The 13,041-nt window shown below is 45.2% G+C and overlaps 1 protein-coding gene across 2 annotated transcripts in view; it reads right to left on the bottom strand.

Annotated features, from left to right (window-relative positions):
* Positions 1-10,787, bottom strand: part of LOC118315933 (alpha-1,3-mannosyl-glycoprotein 4-beta-N-acetylglucosaminyltransferase C-like) — a 39,725-nt gene extending 28,938 nt beyond the window's left edge. The window contains exons 1-2 of one of the 2 annotated variants that reach the window (XM_035643627.2): positions 10,590-10,787; positions 6,297-6,394 (exon numbers count right to left, since the gene is read on the bottom strand). The gene's annotated coding sequence lies outside the window, so the exon portion shown is untranslated. The remainder of the gene's footprint in view (positions 1-6,296; positions 6,395-10,589) is intronic. The other variant, XM_035643626.2, reaches the window with a different exon arrangement.
* Positions 10,788-13,041: the final 2,254 nt, after the last annotated feature.

Raw genomic sequence — 13,041 nt, 5'->3', positions numbered from 1 at the left:
GCTCAGTATAGCAGGCAGACGGTCTGTGATGAAATCCTCCCGGGGATTTGCGAAAGGGAAGGGTAGGACCGAGCTCTGAATGTCAAACGCCCATCCGATCCAATCACTGAGGGGCTTCGGTATGTGTCAAAGAAGGGGAGCATATCCCCGCTAATTGGTGAACCAATCCCTGACCTGAATCGCCATCACCAGCGCAGCACAGAGCATGTACTGGGAATTTTCACTGGCGTGCTCTTCATGGTTCACCGGGCCGCTGATATGAACTGAGGTCTGACAATCTCCCATTTGATTGGCCTTCTGGTGCCAAATGGCACACTATGTGATTACTGAATCGCTAAGTGGTTTCATTTGCTTATCGCTCATTTTGAACAGTTGTATCACTGCTGATCATTCATTTACATTCATGTTGGTCCAATGTGACTATTACATTACATTACGTTTAGTGGGGGGATGGGGATTTATTACTGTATATAAGGAATTGAGTGCAACACCTTCACATAACCGGAGGACACGAATTCTTTAGCTGACGGTCGTGCATTTTGCTGATAACTGCACAAGTTTAAAGGCTATTTCTCAGAAATGTTATATGTGCTTCATGTTCTTGTCGTAACCTCTGAGCTGTGGGAGCCTCAGAAACGCTAAATGTAGAAGTGTTTGCACTGTGGCAGTGCTGCATTAGTACTTCTACTTCTATTTAACAGACTATTTCTGATCATAAGACCCTGTTAAAGTATGATTATATCGCCGTTAAATTGGTTCGACGTCGTGGGGACACCACATTTTTGACGTCTGAGTTGTTTCGTGAACATAATGACCAGAAAGAAGAATACAATTCAAGGAAACACATATTTCATGTTTTTAAATCTGTACTAGGTAGTGTTAAAGGGGCAGGGAGCAATTTCAATCCTGTACACCTTTTGTAAAATTCAGCGAATAACTCCTCATGGTTCGCTAGCTGTTGGTTCTGTGTGGCTGAATGCAAATCGTGCTCCCATACCCAATAACAAACAATCTTTCTCCAAAATTGCTCCTTGCACCTTCAAGGCTCATTTATGCTGCCTTCATGTACGAAAAGCGCTACGTCTGTTTCAAACGATCTAACCGTCGCCGGTCGTTAAACAAAAGAATCCACTAGAGGGCATCGCGGAGTCAGCAGTTTCTGACAGCAACAAACATGGCGACTATGAATGAGGGTCTGGTAATGTACAGCTTCAAAAGAGGAGGCTCCGTCCGTCTGTGTATATGTGTGTAATGTCGAGCAAAAATGGAGCAAAGGTAGGTCACATTTAATTACCAATATCTGAATACTTTTTCCACTGCTGACTAGTACTACAATTGGCAGAGGTATTAGTATATTGTGATGGAATGCGTTAATGTCTAAATTATTATTTTTCTTCCACAGCCATGTACCATTTGGACAATATTTTCCATCAATTGACAGTAATAGTGTTTGTATGCCTACATTAGGAGCTCGGTATTTTTGTGATTTCATAAAAATAATCAATAAAAAGATTGCAACAATGGTCTACTTTCCTCCATTATAACAAAAAAGCTTTTCCAGATATAACCAATATCCCATTAGTTAGTGTTGTTGAATGGTCGCTGCCTGTGCTGTACCCTGCCCCAACAGTGAAGCAGAAGGCTCTAATGCATCCTTAATTCTGACTCTAAAGTAGATGACTGTCAAGAATTGTGCACGACAGTGACTTGTGTTCGGTTTTTCTGATTATCTCGGCCGCAGTGAGATGTATGATGCGTTCCTCTTATGTTGGCACTCCTTCACTCGCCCTCCCCGAGCCTCGCACGACTTTGTCGTAATTACTTTTGCCGACAGAGGTGAAAGAGGATATTTGAATCATTAGACGCCGACACTTGGTTCACCTCTTCCCATATCTGATCTCCTCATATATCACAATTTGATATCTCTCTCCAGTCAGGAGGAGGAACACAGTACAGCGGTGATGACGGACATATCCAAACATCAGAGACATCAGCTTTGACGACATAATAACTGAATCCTTTTTTTTTTCCTTTTTTTTTTTGTTGATAATATCAGAAATGTTATAAGGAGATTTCGTTCGGGACCAGATTAGTGCGGTCAAGTGCAAACCCAAATCACAGCTTTTTGTGTATGTTAAGCAGCTTAGCAACATCACATCTTTGCTAAAGGCCTTTTGCTCAACAACAACAAAAATGCAACGCATTTGCAGTGCAGGTATACTAAATAATCAACAATGAAATTAAACAAAGAATTGGTTTAAAATTTAAATACTTTGTTATGGGCTGGGACGTAAAATTTGCCGGAATGGACCATGGAAAAAGAAGCAACCTCGCAGATAGTTCGAACCTATTTTAATCTGTCATAACGCAGAAAACTGAGAGGGAGGGTTGGAAACAATACTCTCTCTCTCTCAGGTTTTATTGACCTTATTACTATTGACTTAATCTTTACCAGCAGCAGACAATTATGCAAAAAAAAAATTCAATAGGAATTGAAAGTGAGTAGTCATGTATTTTTTTTAACAGCAGACATTAGCACACGTTTGATGGCACAGTAAGTGAGCTTCCGATCCTGAGGTCAGGATGTGTTGAGTGTTGTCGAGGCCTTGTGATTGGCCCCGTTTCGGGAAACTGAGTGAGAAACTGGAGTGATCTCCGTCCCACGCCTCAACAAGGTTTACGTGTCCTCTAGACTATAAAAGGGAAACACTGATTGTTCACGAGTATGTTCCTCTGCGCATACACTACATACATCAGCTCTTTTCAGACGCATATATATATGTATATATAAAAATAATTAGCAATTTTTTTTAGATTTATTTTATTTTTTTAATCAAAACATGTCAAAGGATTGATAAATAACTTGATATACCACCTTTGTGAAGTCTTATTTAAAATGCGAAACTCATTTGTGACACAATCCTATTGAACAAATCGTAATGCTACAAAATGATCAAAAATGTCTTTCAATCACTTCTCTCCGTCCAATTTGGTTTTCCTTTGACAGAAACCGCTTCGTGCCTTCACATCTGTATTTACAGTCGAGCGCGTGTTTTCCGTCGGGAGCAGGCTGCCAGCGGTGTCTCTCCACGCCCATCGAGCTACACGGCGCCGGCGGTTTTTGGCAGCAACTAGAGAAATCGAGGGGGATTATGTGCTCCGCCTGCCAACACGGCACTTTTTTGATCAGAGGCCAGGTAATATCAGGCAATCTGCATTAATCCTGCCCTCTCTGTCTCCCGCTAAGTTCCTCTTCTCTTCCACGGCCTCCCCTCTCACCGGGCCGCTATCATCAGTCTGAGCGATAATTGAGCCGTGCGGGACCGCCGCGGGCCTTCCTCGTCTGAGCCCTCGAAGGTGAGTCGGCGGCAGATCAAACGAAGTTCAAAACGAAGTTCTGAGAACACAAGTGGAAATCAAATTTTTTTCCAAAAAGCTCATCTGCGAGGGGAGACAACAGACGCAGGAGTCATTTTTTTGTCTTCTCCCTTTCACCGTCACCCTGCACTTTGAAAGAAGAATTCACACAGAGGCTTGAACACCGAATGCAACTACCGACAAGACACATCAGAGTTTGCCACTGTAATACATCCGAAATGTAGTGCTTTAATTACAATTACACTATCACAGGAAATAAAGAACAATTTCAAAAGTGACTAAATGCTGGTTCTATGAGCATTTTTCACTGTTGTCTTCAATGTTTGTTCACGAGATACCTTCTCTCCTTTTTCCGTGCTTTTCATGGGATTCTTTGCCTATCGGAGGGTTCAAAATCACAGCCATATGCTTTAATATTCAAGCTTCCGGGCGTGCCAATGTCCTGTCGCGTGTGTCCGAGGTCACGTTTTTTGCGCCGTCACCCTCTGAGCAGCTCTGACACACGTCTTGTTGTGGACAGGCTTGGAGAGAGCGAGCGGTGCGTGTCTCCGATTACACGGGAGTCAAGGGTAGGGGAGAAGAAGAGGAGAGGGGAGCGTGGCGCTTTTTCTCTGTGCAGGAACCACACTGTGTGTGGGCTGGGGTTTTTTTGTAAGCCGTGGCTGCTGTTGTGCGTTTGAGCATATACCGTCGCTGCGTCATCTTGACTCATACTTTGCGACGGAGCCCTTCTTGTGCGGCTGAATGTTGAACAGGGGGACGATGGGGGGCTGCCACGCGTTTATTGCTATCATTTTCATAAGGATGACCAAGTATTGGAATATTGGAATGTACATAGATATGTACATAGTGTGTGTGAGTGTGTGAGTGTGTGTGTGTGTGTGTGTGTGTGTGTGTGTGTGTATGTGTGTGTGAGTGAGTGTGTGAGCATGTGTGCGTGTGTGTGAGTGAGTGTGTGTGTGTGTGTGAGTGCGTGTGTGTGTGTGTATATGTGTATGTGTGTGTGTGTTTGTGTGTGAGTGAGTGAGTGTGTGTGAGCATGTGTGCGTGTGTGAGCGTGTGTGTGTGTGTGTGTGAGTGAGTGAGTGTGTTTTGTGTGTGTGTGTGTGCGTGCGTGTGAGTGAGTCAGTGTGTGTGCGCATGCGGTGCGTGCGTGAGTTAGTGAGTAATGATGCTCTGCAGCGATGAAAAACAGATAATAGATAAAGAGTGAAGTTTGGTCTAAGTACAATGATAAATAAATACAAGCCCAGCAGCTGTAGGAGCATTCTGCAATTCTGCTTTTTATCTGATTGGAGGGAATTGGTTGTGGAGACGCCGCTGTCCACCGCACTCGTACAGTAGCTTGTCAGGCGGTCGCCACTTGAAAAGCTCTATAATGTGGAGCGGCAGACGAGCGTCGCTGGCTCCACCGCCTGCCGCTCCAGCCGCCTCCCTCGCTGCTTCTGCTCAGGAAAGTTCTGAGGTAATCCTCAGGATTTTAAATCAGGTGAACCGACGAATCGGTCTGAGCCCAGCGTGAGTGCGGATTTCAATTTTTTTGCAATCACGAGGCAACATTTCGTCAAAAGTAAAGCTCCCTTCTGAGACACTTTTAAATTAAAGGGCAACGTCTTGTCATTTGACAAGTGACGTTTTGGGGGAAACATCATGTCGTGTGCTTTGTTTGATCTTCTCTTCAGAGCCGTATCAGGTTTCTTCATGGTCGCGCCCCTTGATATCCACCACAACAAGGCGAACAGACCAGTTCATCCACCCGCAGTGACTGGACCCCGAACGCAGAACAACTGCAGGTCGTGTTTGCCTTTAGTATTATGCACAGCGTCGATTGGAACAGCCAAGCGCCACAGCGGGCGGTTGTCCACGCACGCCTATCTCAACCTGCCACATGTTCGCTCCACAGGGAGTGAGGTAGGACTTAACAAAATAGGGTAAGAGCTCAACATCGCAGACTGACGAGTAGCAGCGTCTAAATATCCAAGAGTGTAATTTCTTTCCTACCATCGTCTGAATATTAATGCTCTCCTCCTTCTGGCGAGATCAGACCCTGAAGCACTCTTGTAGGACTTCAGAGGTCTCTAAACACATTTTGTGTTCGGCAGTCTGTCATGTGAGAGCCCTCTTGTCGCAGTGAAAGTGTCATTGATCAACTTTTTCAAAGAAAAATTTGGAAGAGTAGCGCTCCTCTGAATTATTACTTTCATGAACTACACATAAGTGATCTGTCTAGTTTACCGACTAACGCTGAGAAGGCCTGTACCGGTGCTTGGTTCTCCGTAACCATCCTTTTGCAAAAGGAAGTGATACAGTATGCATGAGCAAAGTGCTTTTAAAAGCATGCGTACTAAAAGTTTAGCAAACAGTCCAACAGGCAAAGGTTCTATTAATCACATCAAAAATGAATCTCTGCTCCTCCTCTCTCACAGTTATCACGATGCATAACTCACCCGAGAAGTGTTGGATTTGGGTGAAATCATGACAGACAAGTACAGACAAGACAGGCGGCGCGACTGTTGTTCCGGTGGCAATATTTAAAATGTGCGGGGGGGGGGGGGGCTGGGGGTCGTGACCCCCCCCCCCCCCGCACAAAAAAAAGGCAGCAAGTCAGCCCAGCAGCTGTAGGAGCACTTAAATATTGTATTCGATATATATATCTGATATTTTACATTAGAATAGGTACTATTAATTAAAATCAATAAAGTATATTCTTTTATTATAGTTAAATAGTATAGTTAGGTCATGGGTTTAAAGGAGCAGGACCCAAATGAAGGTAAGAGAAAAAGCAGTATTTACTAACTAAGGTAACTAAAAACAGACCTAAAGTCTTTAAAGGAAAAATAAGCAAACTCCAACGGCATAATAGAATTCCTGAAATGTTTTGATTTGTCCGACACACTTTGGCAATCTGAAACTCTTACCTGCCTGCTGATGCCGTCACGTCGAAGGTTGCTCGTGAGGTTTCCTCTCTTCGCTCCGTCGATTGGCATGGACGTCTCTAATCGTGAAGTGAGACAGCCTGAGAAAAGGAAATGATAAACGGTGATGCGGTTGTTTTAATAATTCAAAGGACTGTAATGCATTTTCACCCACTCATCTCCTAATGAACCGCCTGGCCAATGAGAGACAGAGGACTGCGTGTTCAGCAGACTCCAGCATCAGCTCCTCACAAACAGAGCACCCTCCAGTGAAAGTGTTCCTTTTCCTACATCTGTGTTTAGACAGGAATAAAATAAATAAAACAGGCTCATTATCGACCATCTCCACAGCAGCGCTCTCTCCACTTCCAAAGTTGAGCTACTTGCTGTCATCCGAAAATATGCACATTTCTATATTTTCATGTGTGTGCACGAAAGGCTGTTGTAAAGTGTGACTCACTATATATGTACATGTATTCATTGAAAAGCTGCACAACACAACTAAACACCAGGCAATACGCACATTTTGCATTTTACTTCTTAAATGAAATATGTATTTTTATTTTTATTAAATTTTTTCCCAATTTCTAATATTTGGTCTTTATCTGATTACAGCTCTTCATTGCACACCAGCCTTATCAGCACATGTAGATAGATAGATAGATAGATAGATAGATAGATAGATAGATAGATAGATAGATAGATAGATAGATAGATAGATAGATAGATAGATAGATAGATGGATGGATAGATAGATAGATAGATAATGGAAGGATGGATGGATGGATGGATAGATAGATAGATAGATAGATAGATAGATAGATAGATAGATAGATAGATAGATAGATAGATAGATAGATAGATAGATAGATAGATAGATAGATAGATAGATAGATAGATAGATAGATAGATAGATAGATGGATGGATGGATGGATGGATGGATGGATAGATAGATAGATAGATAATGGAAGGATGGATGGATGGATGGATAGATAGATAGATAATGGAAGGATGGATGGATGGATAGATAATGGAAGGATGGATGGATGATAGATAGATAGATAGATGGATGGATGGATAGATAGATAGATAGAAAGATAGATAATGAATGGATGGATGGATGGATGGATAGATAGATAGATAGATAGATAATGGAAGGATGGATGGATGATAGATAGATAGATAGATGGATAGATGGATGGATGGATAGATAGATAGATAGATAGAAAGATAGATAATGAATGGATGGATGGATAGATAGATAGATAGATGACCCATGTTTCATACATATTGTATTATAACATGATAAAGAAAAATCTTATAACCTGAATATTTATTGGATTTAGTTTGGTCTAAAAATTCAAGACCACAAACATAGAAAGGCTCTAAAATAAAACAGGAGATATCAAGTCGCTCTGTACAACAAGTGTGAGACAGAGACACCTGCGACCGACCGCAGATTAATTCGTCAAATGCGTCATCTGCTTATGGCACCGCAGCCACGGATCTGCTGCCACCGATATGTGGCGATGCGTGTTCCGATTCCCTCTTCATACAAGACGCTTCACCGCAGGAGGGAGAGAGAGAGGCTACAGCCGCGATTAAAAATACAATTCTGCACAACGAGCAGATGGCCACGCAGACTTTTCTTGCTTGTTCAAAAGTAGGCAGTCCACCCACCTTCTGTATTATTCACACTTATTTCACTTGTCGAAGGGAAAAAAACGGAAGGGGGGGGGGGGGGACAGACGACTGAAGGTCAAAAATAATATGGATTAATAAATAAATGTAAGACACTCGCTACTGTTCACGTGTCCACAGATATTTGTGGGGTTAAATTAAAACATATTTAAATGGAGTTATGCAGACAACTGAGGTGAATGTGCATGTTGGTTTATACTAACCAGGATGATTATATCATGGTTGTACAATTGTTGATATTAACTTTTAACTGTAACAGTTCTAACAGTTTACAAACAACACATTTGATAAGAAATCGATCTGCAACCCCGTCTCCGTATAAGTATGTTCATATTCGTATTTCTGTTTGGAAGGAAACGTAGCGTGTCTGGACTGTGATCACTGGCAACATGTTTCTTCAAGGCACTCGAGGGCGTGTCAGCACACTGTGATGTCACAGTTGGGTGTGGTTACACAGATGCAGCACAGCACCAACTTCTGACCCCGCCCAGCGATCACACACACACACACACAAACACACACACACATCCGTGATGTTGCCGATGATCCAAAACGCAATGTACTTGAATCTCACAGCCAACCCGTCCCTGACCTATAGTGCCTAAAGACAACCATGAAAATGTCAATCATATATCAGCTCACAAATAAGGGGTACTGAAATTCCCCCAAAATATGAATAAATGCTAATTACTCTTATGCTGCCACAGCTGGATATCGTAGGAGAAACGACAATAATATATAGATATAAGTGTGTTTGGCAGATATGTTCGGCATGAACATTTTGTGATTTTTACATCCACGTTCATTTTCATCATCTTCACTTAGGAAAAGCTCAAAGTCTATCTTGAAACGTAGCACACTGACTGAACTGATCGCAGAAACAATCCACGGTTTTGAAATTTAAGATGCGCAAAACAAAGGATCCTTGGCCCCCACAAGGGAATTCAAATTGGTAGTGTGGCTTCTTTTGCTTCACTCTCAGAACTTTGTAAGCACCCCCCACAAAATCACCCCCTCCCCCAGTTTAGTTTTGTTTTCTCTCAGTGATTTGGACATTGACAAAATGTCTACCTGACTTTGCACTCGCTGCTACATCTGTTAACCGTCCCCGATTGCTTCCCACCTCACAGTGCTGCGGCCTGTTTATCGAGCGTGAGCTATTTCGCCCGGCTGCACTGCTGAAACTTTACCACGCCGTCTCGCGTTTAAAAAGACGGCGATTCGGGTATTTCTGAGGAGTCGTTGTGTCGAACGTGAAACCCACGTCACAGGCACGTTGCCCCCTTTTCCGAGAGGAACGCGGACGAGGTCGGTCCGGGCGAAAGCCGTTTTCCTTCACTCGACTCCCTAAAGTTAAATCTATTCCAATCACAACAGAGGAGAAGCAGGAAAAAGAGAGGGAGACAGATCAACGGAAGGGATCTCTGAGCTGTGAGACAACAGGCAGGTGGAGAGGGCGGCGAAGATCAATGTCACAAAGACCACCCCAATATTTTGTACATTCAATCGAGGCCTTTGTCGAGGGCCGTGTATATATCGCGGGCCAGCCAACAAAGATAAAAATATCCTCAGCGGTTGTCCTTTATGGATAGTGATGGAGGTCCTTGCCGACGGTAAATCCGACTCGCAATAAATGTAATTTCAAATTTTAAGGGGTCCATTAATTCTTGGCCAGCACCTCCGCCAGTAGTAGTAGTGTCGATGGGGGTCACGAGGAGAGCGAACATTAATAACAGCTGCCATATTACACCTGGACGTGTCAGCCGACAGCGTGCAAGTTTGACAGTGTCCTCTTGGAAATAACGTATAATGCCAGTAGGTGCCATTACAGGTCAAACCCCACACAAACACATTGAGGCTGATGGGGAGCAGCAGGTAAATCACTCTCACCCCGGGCAGGTTATTCCCACATCGTGTCACGAGCTGAGTCATGACCAAAAGAATAGAGGCTCAGCCCGTCACTCAATCTGTCATCACCTGCACTTGTAAAAAAAAAAAAGAAAAAGAATAAAACCAGGACCGCTCGCCTCAGGCAAGCAGCGGCGTGGTGGCCAGTGACCAGGCGAAGATGCAGCTGCCCGAGGATCCTGATACACCGGGGAAAAAATACATTTCATCATTTTTGCAACCTTAAAAAAAGAACTGCAAACAAACACACACACACACACACACACACACAAACAGAAGAAAAAAAATGCAGCATTAAATCTGACAAGCAGCCAGGGCTTACTGGTGCTGGATTATGTCTTTTCTCTCATGCAGATCGGATCATTATCGCTGGTCCCTCGAGCAGAGATTTTTTGCCTCGTCTCCCTCTCATCCTCTTCCAGCCCACAGCCTCCCCCCCCCCCTCTGAGCCGCCTGTCAACACGGAGACAGCAAATGCAGCTTCCGACCGTACTGCACTCTACCGTACACAGCCCCCCGCCCGAGCACAACCCGTCCTCCGTCTGAGGCCAGAGATGAGGAGGACGCGGGAGTGACAAGACGCAAACTCTGCAGAAGTTGTTTGCTCCTCCTCGCGGCGGTGGGGTGGGGTGGGGAAAGAGGGCGGCGGAGATTTACACAGGGAAAGAAGCAACACGGAGTCTTACCTGGCCACGGCGCAGATCTGTTGCGTGTGTCCCCCCCCGCCACTCCACTCACCTAAATCACTTCCATGACTCACGCAGAGGGAAGATAACGGGCTCTCAGAGAGAGTGGAGCCAACAGCCGTTGCAGAGGGAGGCGGGGAGCTGCAGAGCTGCTGTCTCTCATCCTCCTCTCTCCTCCTCTCTCCTCCTCTGTCTCTTCCTTTTGCTTTGATCCCTCTCTCGCTCTCTCTCTCTCTCTCTGACTCTCTCTCTCTCTCTCTGACTCTCCAGTGTTGCCCCCCCTCTCTCTCTCTCTCTCTGACTCTCCAATGTTGCTGCCCCTCTCTCTCTCACTCTCACTCTCCAATGTTGCCCCCCCCTCTCTCTCTCACTCTCACACTCCAGTGTTGCCCCCCCTCTCTCTCTCTCACACTCTCCAGTGTTGCCCCCCCCTCTCTCTCTCACACTCTCCAGTGTTGCCCCCCCTCTCTCTCTCTCACACTCTCCAGTGTTGCCCCCCCCCCTCTCTCTCTCTCTCTCACACTCTCCAGTGTTGCCCCCCCCTCTCTCTCTCTCACAATCTCCAGTGTTGCCCCCCCCCTCTCTCTCTCACACTCTCCAGTGTTGCCCCCCCCTCTCTCTCTCACACTCTCCAGTGTTGCCCCCCCCCCCCTCTCTCTCTCACACTCTCCAATGTTGCTGCCCCTCTCTCTCTGACTCTCCAGTGTTGCCCCCCCTCTCTCTCACTCTCTCACTCTCCAGTGTTGCCCCCCCCCTCTCTCTCTCTCTCTCTCTCTCTCTCACTCTCCAATGTTGCTGCCCCTCTCTCTCTTACTCTCCAGTGTTGCCCCCCCCTCTCTCTCTCTCTCTCTCTCTCTCTCTCTGACTCTCCAGTGTTGCCCCCCCCCCCTCTCTCTCACTCTCACTCTCCAGTGTTGCCCCCCCCTCTCTCTCACTCTCCAGTGTTGCCCCCCTCTCTCACTCTCACTCTCCAGTGTTGCCCCCCCCTCTCTCTCTCTCACTCTCCAGTGTTGCCCCCCTCTCTCTCTCTCTCCAGTGTTGCCCCCCTCTCTCTCTCACTCTCCAGTGTTGCCCCCCCTCTCTCTCTCCCACTCTCCAGTGTTGCCCCCCCCCCCTCTCTCTCTCTCTCTCTCACTCTCCAATGTTGCTGCCCCTCTCTCTCTCACTCACCAGTGTTGCCCCCCCCCCCCGTCTCTCTCTCTCACTCTCCAGTGTTGCCCCCCCCCCCCGCCCTCTCTCTCTCTCTCTGCTACCCCCTCATCCTCCACCACAAGGTGTCACACTGCCTCTTAATTCTGAATTGTCTGCCTTAAAGAGGCTGCGATTCGAAAGGACGTCTATGAGGGAGTTTTGGCCTATACGGCCCCTCATAGCGTCCACCTGTGCAACGCAACACAACAAGCAGTGTCTCTCTCTTAAGTCCACAACAGGAGGACAAAATCTTTTCCCCCTCTCCTGATCTCAAGTTGACAGATCATCACAGCCAACGTCTGGATAAACAGGTTGGAGTTCTGTGGCGTCTCTGCTGATTAAACCACCACGTACACCGCATTTGTTAACACAACACTTTCTCTTGGCGATTATTTTTGAAAGGTGTCGCCAATCTAAAATTGCAAAGCGCCAAGAGAACCAAGCAGCGCCCCGCAAACGATTCAGACGCGAAACAATCACGTTTGAAATGCGCTGCTCGCAGAGCAATCTGCTTTTTTCACTCTTCACAAAATTACTTTTCATGTATTCGCATGAAAAAAACGCCGTGGTGCAAAAGTGTGAGCCATTACCCTTTCTATTTGGTTATTGAGTCTAGTTCCTCTCTATGATGGAAGGTTGTTGTTTTTCTTCTAAACTTGTAGTGAATAGAAAGAGCTCAGAACACTTCAGAGAAGCTATGTGGCAGAGTAATACTTAAAAGACCTATGACCTAAGATTGATTTGGCACAAATGCTACTGGTTGCTGAGTATTATATATTATTGTATACTGTATGTCTCATATAAATTCAGATTTTAAAAAGGCCTGCAAACGTGGAGCAAACGACAAACATGCGAATGCCCCCAAAAACCTCCTATCGTGCCATAAAGATATTTAATATTCTTAACTCTCATTTGAACTTTTTCACTATTTGGTAACAACTTGAACCAAAAACGTAAAGTTGTGCTGCACTGTATAACATGCTGCAATCTAAATAAATAACGGAACACTCAAAAGCCGCCCTGACTGAGAAGATGTGAGGACTGTGAATTTTGAGTGGATGCAGCCTTTAATGTTGAGTCCAAATTGGGTGTGTGGTGAAAGAGGGCCAGGAGTCAAGTTGCAAATTTGCAATTATAATTAGCCTTCAAGCTCCTTAAAATGTAGATTACATATATTCTCCACGCTGCCACGTCCTCGGCTGATAGTCGTTATAAATTGGTGTGAAAACCAGATTAGCGGCGGAGCCAGAGACGCCAGTGC

Source organism: Scophthalmus maximus, chromosome 7, assembly GCF_022379125.1.
Source record: "Scophthalmus maximus strain ysfricsl-2021 chromosome 7, ASM2237912v1, whole genome shotgun sequence".
Taxonomy (NCBI): Eukaryota; Metazoa; Chordata; class Actinopteri; order Pleuronectiformes; family Scophthalmidae; genus Scophthalmus; species Scophthalmus maximus.
Note: the sequence above shows the minus strand (reverse complement) of the source record. Positions and strands in the feature narration are given on the sequence as shown.